Genomic DNA, 8,904 nt, shown 5'->3' on the forward strand with positions numbered 1-8,904 from the left:
TATTGGTACTTTGAAATATTCATTCTTAAATCCTACATTTGCTGCTTCTAGTCTATTATTTCATATGTTATTAATAGGAATAAGAATGTTGATGCATTACAGCCTCGTGTGGTGTCATTTGCTATGCCAGTGGTGGTTTGCACTGTCCCATTTAGATAAATCTCTATTTTATCATCTGAATATATTGTTGCTATTACATTTATGATTTTCGGATATAAGTTGAAGTTCATTAGTGCTCTTCTAAGGTTACATCTGTCGATGGAGTCGAAAGCTTTTTGGATTTTTAGTGAAGTTACAATCAGATTTTTTTTTTTCCATTTTGTAGCTTCCTTTAACACAGTATTTAAGCATATACAAATTATCTGTGATTCTTCTGCTTTCTGTAAAACCTGCTTGTAATTCACTGGTACTGTTTGTTTTCCTCATATGTTGTTCTAGTTTTTGCCTGAGTATCCCCATCAAAATTTTATATGAGGATTTTAATAAAGCAATTGGTCGCAAATGAGCAACAGTGGGTTTAGACTTCTTTTGGATCAATATAGTATTTGAGATCTTCCAACTATTGTATTTCTCCTCTTCATTAAGTATTGTATTTAAACACTTCTTAAGCTGATATATATATAGATTACTTTCGTCTAGCTTTTTAAACGTCTAATTTTAGATCATCTGGGCTGATGCCTTTTTAAATTTTGTGCTATGAAGTTGATTTTTAATTTCTTCAGTTGTTATATACACGTCCGCGTCTTTCATAGGTTCAATTTCGATGGTGTCACATTCAAAGGCTATATCTAGGTGTTCTCTTAGACCTGGGCTGACCTTCCATTCAGTCCACTGAACTGTCTTGTCCCCTTTCACTTATAAACTGTTCTTGAGTTTTTCTTTTGTAGCTTCGAGTTTAATGGTGTCCTCTCGCCTAGTGTTGACATTCCATACTTCATGTATCTTATTCTCTTTCATTCTGCATATCTTTTTCCAGAATTCTTCTAGAATATGTCGGCGGGTCTCATGGTAGATAGGTAAAGTCTACTTTTACTTAATTCAAATCCATAAACTGTTCTCTGTCCCAGGGGGGATCTGAACCGGGGTCAGTTAAGACTGCAGGCCACCTCCCAATCGTTTGAGCGACCGCCTTCCGCCAAACTATTGTACTTGACTCCTGGAAAGCATGCCAGGTTTCATGTTACAGAAAACTACCTACATTTAGTTCTTTAACCTAGAGGGACGATTCTTTAATTTCTTTTTTCCTGCCTCTAAGTGATTTTTTTCGCCAGTGGAGAATCCTCCGAGGTCAGAGGGTTACGAATCAATCCAATATCCCTCCACCGCTACTCGTATTCTCTTCTGTTCTCCTTTGTCATTTATTCAAACCTTTCACTTTGATTCCCCACACAAATTGTCCACACCCTTGATTTTCTCTCATCCCTCCTCCTCTGCGATGCGTCTTTCCTAATCTGTTCACTTTCGTTCAATGGTTCTCCTTTTTTCCTCACCATTCAGACTTTCCACGCCACTCACTGCTACTTACCCCAAAAAACTCATCTTCTCTCAACCGTTTTTTTTTTTTTTTTTTCCCGTATCTTTTATAATTTATCCACTGTCCATCATCTTGCTTCCATTCTTTCCACACCACTGATTCATACTCTCCCCGCCACTCATTGCTACTTACCCACCCTGCTTATTTCCTCCTCCCAGGCTATATCATTTTCATCTCGTCCTTCCTTGTCATCTTCATTATTCTATTCACTTTAATTCAATTTGCCTCTGCTTTCCACACCACTCAGACTCTCCACACCATTCATTGCTACTTAAACCCGTCTCCTCCTTCATTGTATATGTTAATTTTCCCCACACCTGCTCCATTCATTCTATTATCCCATTCAGTTTTTACCACACTAAGTCATGCTGTGGATTAAGGCTATATTGGGCCATAGCATCCGTAACCCGAGGCCATAGTGGAGCTGGTTTGTCAAGCCTCTTATCTCCTTCCCCCTTCCCTCCTCCTCTCTTCCTTCCCTCCTTCCCCAGTCTTTATTTCTCCAACTCCTATCTTCTCCCTTTCCCTCTCCTCTCTTCTTTACCCTCTTCCCAATTTCCTATCTCTCCACCTTCTATCTTCTACCCTTCCCTCCGACCCCATCTCCTCCTCCCGCTTCCCACAGGCCCTTCATCTGGAACCGTATTTGCACAAGTTTTTTTAGCTTAAGTTGCGTATAATATTGCTTGTTTATACTTGCTGTCACCCATACAGCCACCATGGTGGGAAAGAAGAATAAAAGAAGAATAAAATAATGTCAGTCTAGGGTAGGAAGAAAGGAAGGAGAGAAAATGGAAATCTAGAAAGTTGAGGAGGAATTACACACATCTTCTGAAATTGGTTATTTTAATGATGCAACTATTTAGGACTGACTTAGGTTACCTCAGAGAAGCACAATTTCAGTCTATGGACATAATTCTTCCATTTTAGCAACTACAGGAAGTGTAAAATGAGGCTCACTAATATTATGAGTTGTTGCAAGGAGGGATAAAAGAAGGATGAAATAAATAGGGAATGAAGAAAAGAGAAGAAGAATGGAAAAAGAAAAAGGTTGATCATGAAAGGGAGAAAGAAGAAGGAGCGAGGAAAGGAAGAGGCAAATGAAAAGGTGGAGGATAGCGGAGAAAACGTGTAAGCCGTAAGGTAGGATGGAAGATTTTGAGGGGAAAAAGTGAGGAAGAGAGGGGGCACGGGGGTTAATGATTAGCGAGGAAGTGGAGAGGATCTGGGGAGGTCGGACGGGTTGGAAGGCGCAGAGACCAGGATTTTGGTTAAAGGTAGGGGAATGGAGGTGGTCTGGGGATGAGGTAGGGAGAGGAGGGGGAATAACCGGGGAAGCGAATCTATGGTTGGGGTAGGAGAAATGGTTGGGAGTAGAAGGGGAGGGCACAGTGGAGAAGCAGAGACGGGAGGGGGCTGGAGATGGGATAGGAGAAGGGGTAGATGTGAAGGGGAGGAGGAAGTAAGATGGAGGGGGAGTGGATAGAGCGAATGAGATGGGGTAGGGGATAAGGCGATGGAGGGTGGTGGTTGGGAAAAGGGTCCGAGGAAGGGTGAGGGAAAAGGAGAACGGGGAGGGAAGGAGAGAAGGGAGAGAGTGGAGAGGAAGGGTAGAGGGATGGGAGTGAGAGCAGAAGGGTGGGGAAAAGAATCCTGGATTAAAGATGAAGGGAGGGGACCTATGAAGAGGATACAGGGGGGGGGGGTTGTGCTAATGGGGTTGAGGGTAGGATGTTGGGGAGGGGAAAAGGGGTACGGGTAGTGGTGAGGGCTCTGGAGATGGGGAATGGTAGTGGGGGAGGGGTGGGGGAGATCACGCACAACAAGCCCTGACCTCGACTCCCAGTTTGGCTAAGGAATGCCACTGGACGGCTCTGCTGGGGGGAAAGAGGGAGGGAAGAGAGGTGAGAGAGGAAAGGCCTGTAGAAACGATGACGAGAGGAAGAAAAGTGGTGAGAGGGAAAGGGGGGGGGGCGGTCAGAAGGGAAATAAAGAAAGAAGGAGACAGAGGAAGGTGAGAGGGAGGCAAATGAGGAGGGATGTTGGAGGAATAAGGAGGGAGGTGAGAGGAAGGAAGTGCGAAGGAAGGGGGTGAAAGAGAGAGGAGGGCGAAGAAGGGTGGGGTCTTCTAAGAAAAAAGGAGGGGAGGAGGAGAAAGAGCAAAGCAGAGGTGAGGAGCAGGGGGAAAGGTAGAGCGAGATGTTCATAGGAGGAAAAGGAAATAAAATGAAGGAAGGCTGAGGAAATTATAGTAATAAAAGTGTACACTAAAGGCATAATGAAGGTGTAAGTGGACATGAGCCACACAAATAAAAAAAGACATGAACGCTACGAAGCACATAGGAAGTCTGCAAATAGGCAGTAAGAAGATAAGAGAAGAATGTTTATTATCTAAAAATAAGATGAAGGAAAGACAAGCGATTACTGACAAAGGTATGAAAACTGAATGGCATTCATGGAAGAGTATTTACGAAGAGAAATGAATGTGAAAATAATCAGCAGAAGGAAAATTAGATAATACAGGCAATGAGCCAGGGGGAAATGAAAATAAATGAGAAACTATAGAAGAAAGTTTAGTAATGGATGATCACTGAGATAAGTATGAAATTTATGATCATATGAAAAAAACAAAAAACAAAAGAGAGTTAAAAGAAATAAGGGATTAAGTACGAATATGGAGAAAATGAAATAAAGGAAAAGGGAAGATACAAGTCTCGTAGCCGTAGCCGAGGGGTTTCCTAAAATGTTTGATTGTAGGGATGTAAGAGGAGAGAATTTTCAAGTTGGTCTTGTCGTGGATGGCATTAGGAAAATAAAGATGAGTCTGGGGTTTGATAGCAGTATATTCGCAAAAGGAGTAATCTCGACAAGGGCAGTACTAAGATGAGGGTGGTTTATGCTAGCTAACGCCGTGCCCTCTACCCCTACCTTTCCACCATGCCTCTCCTGTTTCCTATCGCGTCCCAACCCCTTCAGCCTTCCTTGTGCCTTGGCTGTCTCTGACTCTCTGACCCGTCTCTCCCATTTTCCCAGTATATCACTGGTTGGGTCATGTGCGTGAGCAACTTTCCACAGGTCGTTCCCTGATGCCATGGTACTCGCTCAGAGTACTTAAAGTACCTAGTCATGAAATTGCTTGGATTTAGGCCCGTCTTTCCTCAAAGCTTACTCGCATTTAGGCACGTTTTTTCCTTCAAGTCTCCACATTACACTTACTTCATGGCCAAACAGTAGTTCAAAGGGTGAGAAGCCCAGTGATTCATTTGGAGATTCTCTTGCGGCAAATACAACGAATGGAAGACCTTTATCCCAGTCTTTCTGATGTTCCAAACAGTATTTCTTGAGCATCGATTTGAGTGTTTCATGATATTTCTCCAACGCTCCTTGGGTCTGGGGATGGTAAGCTGAAGACGTGATCTGGGTGATGCCCAACTCTTTCAGAGACTGCTTGAAAACATTTGACATGAAATTACTTCCCCGGTCTGACTGTACCTCCTTGGGTAGACCAAACTTTGTGAAGAACCCCAGCATTTCCTTAACCACGTTCTTTGCTGAGATATTTCTAAGTGGAATGGCTTCAGGATAACGAGTAGCCATATCAATCAGGGTCAACACATAAGAAAATCCTGAAGAAGTCTTAGGAAGAGGGCCCACAATATCCACCAACACACGGGTGAATGGCGCCTCAAAAGGAGGAATGGGAACTAGAGGTGCAACCTTTTCGGTCTGATTACACTTCCCCACAACTTGACAGGTGTGACAAGACTTACAATACCAGGAAACATCCCTGAAGATACCTGGCCAGTAGAAGTGTTTCAAAATGCATGCCACAGTCTTCCTCACTCCAAGGTGTCCTGCCAAACTGGAATCATGAGCCACTCTAATGATATCCTGCCTACAAACACAAGGGATGACAACTTGATGTACAACCTCCCATTCACAGTCGGCTGATGCTGTTGAGGGTCTCCACTTCCTCATAAGTACTCCTGACTTTATATAATAACAAGTAGAAGCACCGGCTGACTCTTCCTCACTGCAAGCAGAGTTAGGTAGACCTTTCAACTCAGGGTCAGCAACCTGCAACTCAACCAACTCTTGACGAGACATATTATCAACACTATGGGGTACTGCCTCATCTGGTGAGTGGTCCAAATTAGCAAGACAAGTGTCAGCTAGATAACATCATCATCATCATTATCCTCTAAGTCACCAGTAACTTTAGACTTAGCCCTAGTGACAGCACATGCAGAGAACACATCAGGGACACCACAATCCTGGGCCGCAGCCACTGGCTCACTAGACAACTGAGGAGCTGGACACACTTGACTTCCATCAATATCAGTTCCAAGTAAGAAAGTTACACCTGACATTGGGAGTGTCTCAACCAACCCAACCATAACAGAACCATTAACAAAACCAGACTCTAAATTCACTCTGCACAGAGGGACAGAGAAGTAATTATTCCCTACACCTTGTAAGATTACAGTTTCATCAGAGGAATTAACATTAGAGCCTAGAACACTGGTCAGCATAAGGGATTGGCAAGCACCTGTATCACGATATATTTTAACTGATTTCCTGTCATTACTGTCCAGAGGACTGACAAAACCATCAGACAGGAAATTAGCACATGAACTCTTGAGAGTGTCACCCACGTTACTGCTCAAAAGAGGAGCTCCATCATGAGAATTTAATTTACCCCTCAAAGCAGGTTCAGTTAACTCAGTTAAAGAATTCTGGGAACTCTCAAGGGTGGACACTAGACCAATTGACTGAATATTTAAAGACTCCTTTTGTTCACATCACGCTGTCTCCTGAAACATTTCTCAGTAGTATGACCAAGCTTACTACAATAAGTACATTTACTTTTCTGAAACCTAGAGGTGAAGCTGATATTTACTTCCTGAGAAACATCATCTTTATTCTCTTTCCTGTTACCTGTACTCTGAGTAGAGGCAACGTACTTACTCTCAGCTTTCCCTTTTTCTCTAGAATATCTCTTGTGAGTGAGAACATATTCATCAGCTAAAACTGCAGCATCAGACAAATTATCTATTCTTCTCTCATCAAGATATAGGCTTACATCTTTATTAATACACCTTTTGAAGTCCTCCAGCAAAATCATCTGCTTAAATTTGTCAAAATCAGAATTCACATTGTTAGAATTTAACCACTGCTCTAACAGATCTTCTTTGATTTTTGCATACTCAACATGGGATTGCTTATCTTGCTTATAAGTTGTCCTAAATTTTACTCTATAGGCTTCAGGAACAAGCTCATAGGCCTTAAGAATCAAGCTCTTAACTACATCATAATTATCAGATTGATCCTGAGGCAAAGATGCATAAGTTACTTGAGCTTTACCGGTGAGAACAGTCTGAAGGAGCACTGGCCAATACTTTTTGGGCCAATTAAAACCTATAGCTACCCTCTCAAACAACTGAAAATACTTTGTTAAATCAGATTCATTAAAAGGAGGGACAAGTTGAACATTTTTAGCCACATCAAAATCATCAGAGCTAGATGATCCAGTTCCACCTTGTTTCATGCGATACTCATGGTCTGCCTGAATCCTAGCAAGTTCAATTTGTGCCTGAGCCTGTACCTGTGCCTTCTGAATACGAGCATTTGCCTGAAATTCAGCCTCCTGAATACGAGCCTGAGACTCCGCCTCCTTAGCATTTGCCTGAAATTCAGCCTCCTTAGCACGAGCCTCCTGCAGAGCTAGCTGTAACTTAGCTATTTCAATCTGCGTTTCCTCATTTGGAGGAGTTACATTAAACAAGCTTTTATTAATCATGCCAACAATTTGATCTTTAGAATGATGAGAGTGAACTGCAATTCCCAATTGTTGAGCAACAAGCTTAAGTTCATTCTTTGTTCTGTTTTCTACATCACACACTGTTTGCACATTTGACAAAAAAATCTTTGGCTTCATCAAGTGTAGTAATAGTAGACATCATGAATAAATCACCGTCACAAAATATCAAGCAATATCCTTATGATAATATCCTGAATATCCTGATAAGAGGTGGCCAAATTTATGTTACGGGACAGAGACTAAAATCACTACTGTCCCGCGAAGTCCAGGTTCAAAACAAAGAGTTAGGTAAAATTACAAATTAAAGTTTAATGCTGAAACTAACAACAAAACATTCAGGACTCATAAGGATAATGTAATGGCAAAAAACAGGTTAAATATATGGTTAACTGCAATAGCCTCTATTAACACGAAATTAGCAAGAGTAAATTTATCTAAGTCAGCCCTGATAAATTGAGAATACCGGATAATACTCAGTGAATGCAAGATATATTATTACAGATACAAAATATTATTACCACTGGCTGACAATATGAACTACAAAAACCTTACTAGGTCTACGAATCAACACCCTATGCTACACAGTACAAGAACAGAATGCAACAACACTCATACTCAAATTATACAGCTGCTAGATGGTTGGAGAATTCCTGAGCACTCACAATAATAACAACTGTACAGGGGAGGACAGAGATGTGAACAAAATGAGGAGTAGATCTAAGTGGCAATTAATGCAGAGACTGAGCTCATTATATAGGGGCCGGCAGAGCTTGATACAACTTGTAAGAAGGACGCGCAAATGAAGCCAGAGGGGACAAAGAGTTGACACTCCTGCTCTGAACAACAGAAAGAACGACTTACTCTACTATAAGGGAGGAGGGGGGGAGTGAGGTAGAAATCGCTCGTGATCAAACATGCAGCATACTGTACGTTAGAATTACACAAAGGATGATGAAATCATAGGCTATGTAACTATATATATATATATATATATATATATATATATATATATATATATATATATATCAGCAGCAGCAGCAGCCGTTTGAGTATCCACTGCACTGGCAGCCTATCTCGACCGAATTCGGGACGAAACATCCAATGTATCTCTACCAAGTGGCTTAGGCTGTCTGGTAGAGCTTGTATGTAGGGTGAGAAGTGCTTGTAAGTGTACTGGTAGTGTTGTAGTGGCTTTGGATGTGTGTGTAGTCTGTGAACCAAGTGCAGTCAGCCCGGAAGTGCAGTCAGCCTGGATGCAAGCATACTTTATAGTAAGCGACAATGGTTCAACCACAGCACCCATTGTGTCCGCCAAAGTAGTACGTGGCTGGGTATACACTCCCAAAGAGTATTACCCTGGCGGGGCGCGAACCCTGGCCCGCCCGTGTACAAAGCGCACACTCTACCACTGTACCATATACCACTGTACCAGGGAGGCTCCATTTTATATATATATATATATATATATATATATATATATATATATATATATATATATATATATATATATATATATATATATTAGTTATAATGTAGCATAATTTTCTTA

This window comes from Coenobita brevimanus, chromosome 114 (genome assembly GCF_032717465.1).
Source record: "Coenobita brevimanus isolate Jiangsu-jjx chromosome 114, ASM3271746v2, whole genome shotgun sequence".
Taxonomy (NCBI): domain Eukaryota; kingdom Metazoa; phylum Arthropoda; class Malacostraca; order Decapoda; family Coenobitidae; genus Coenobita; species Coenobita brevimanus.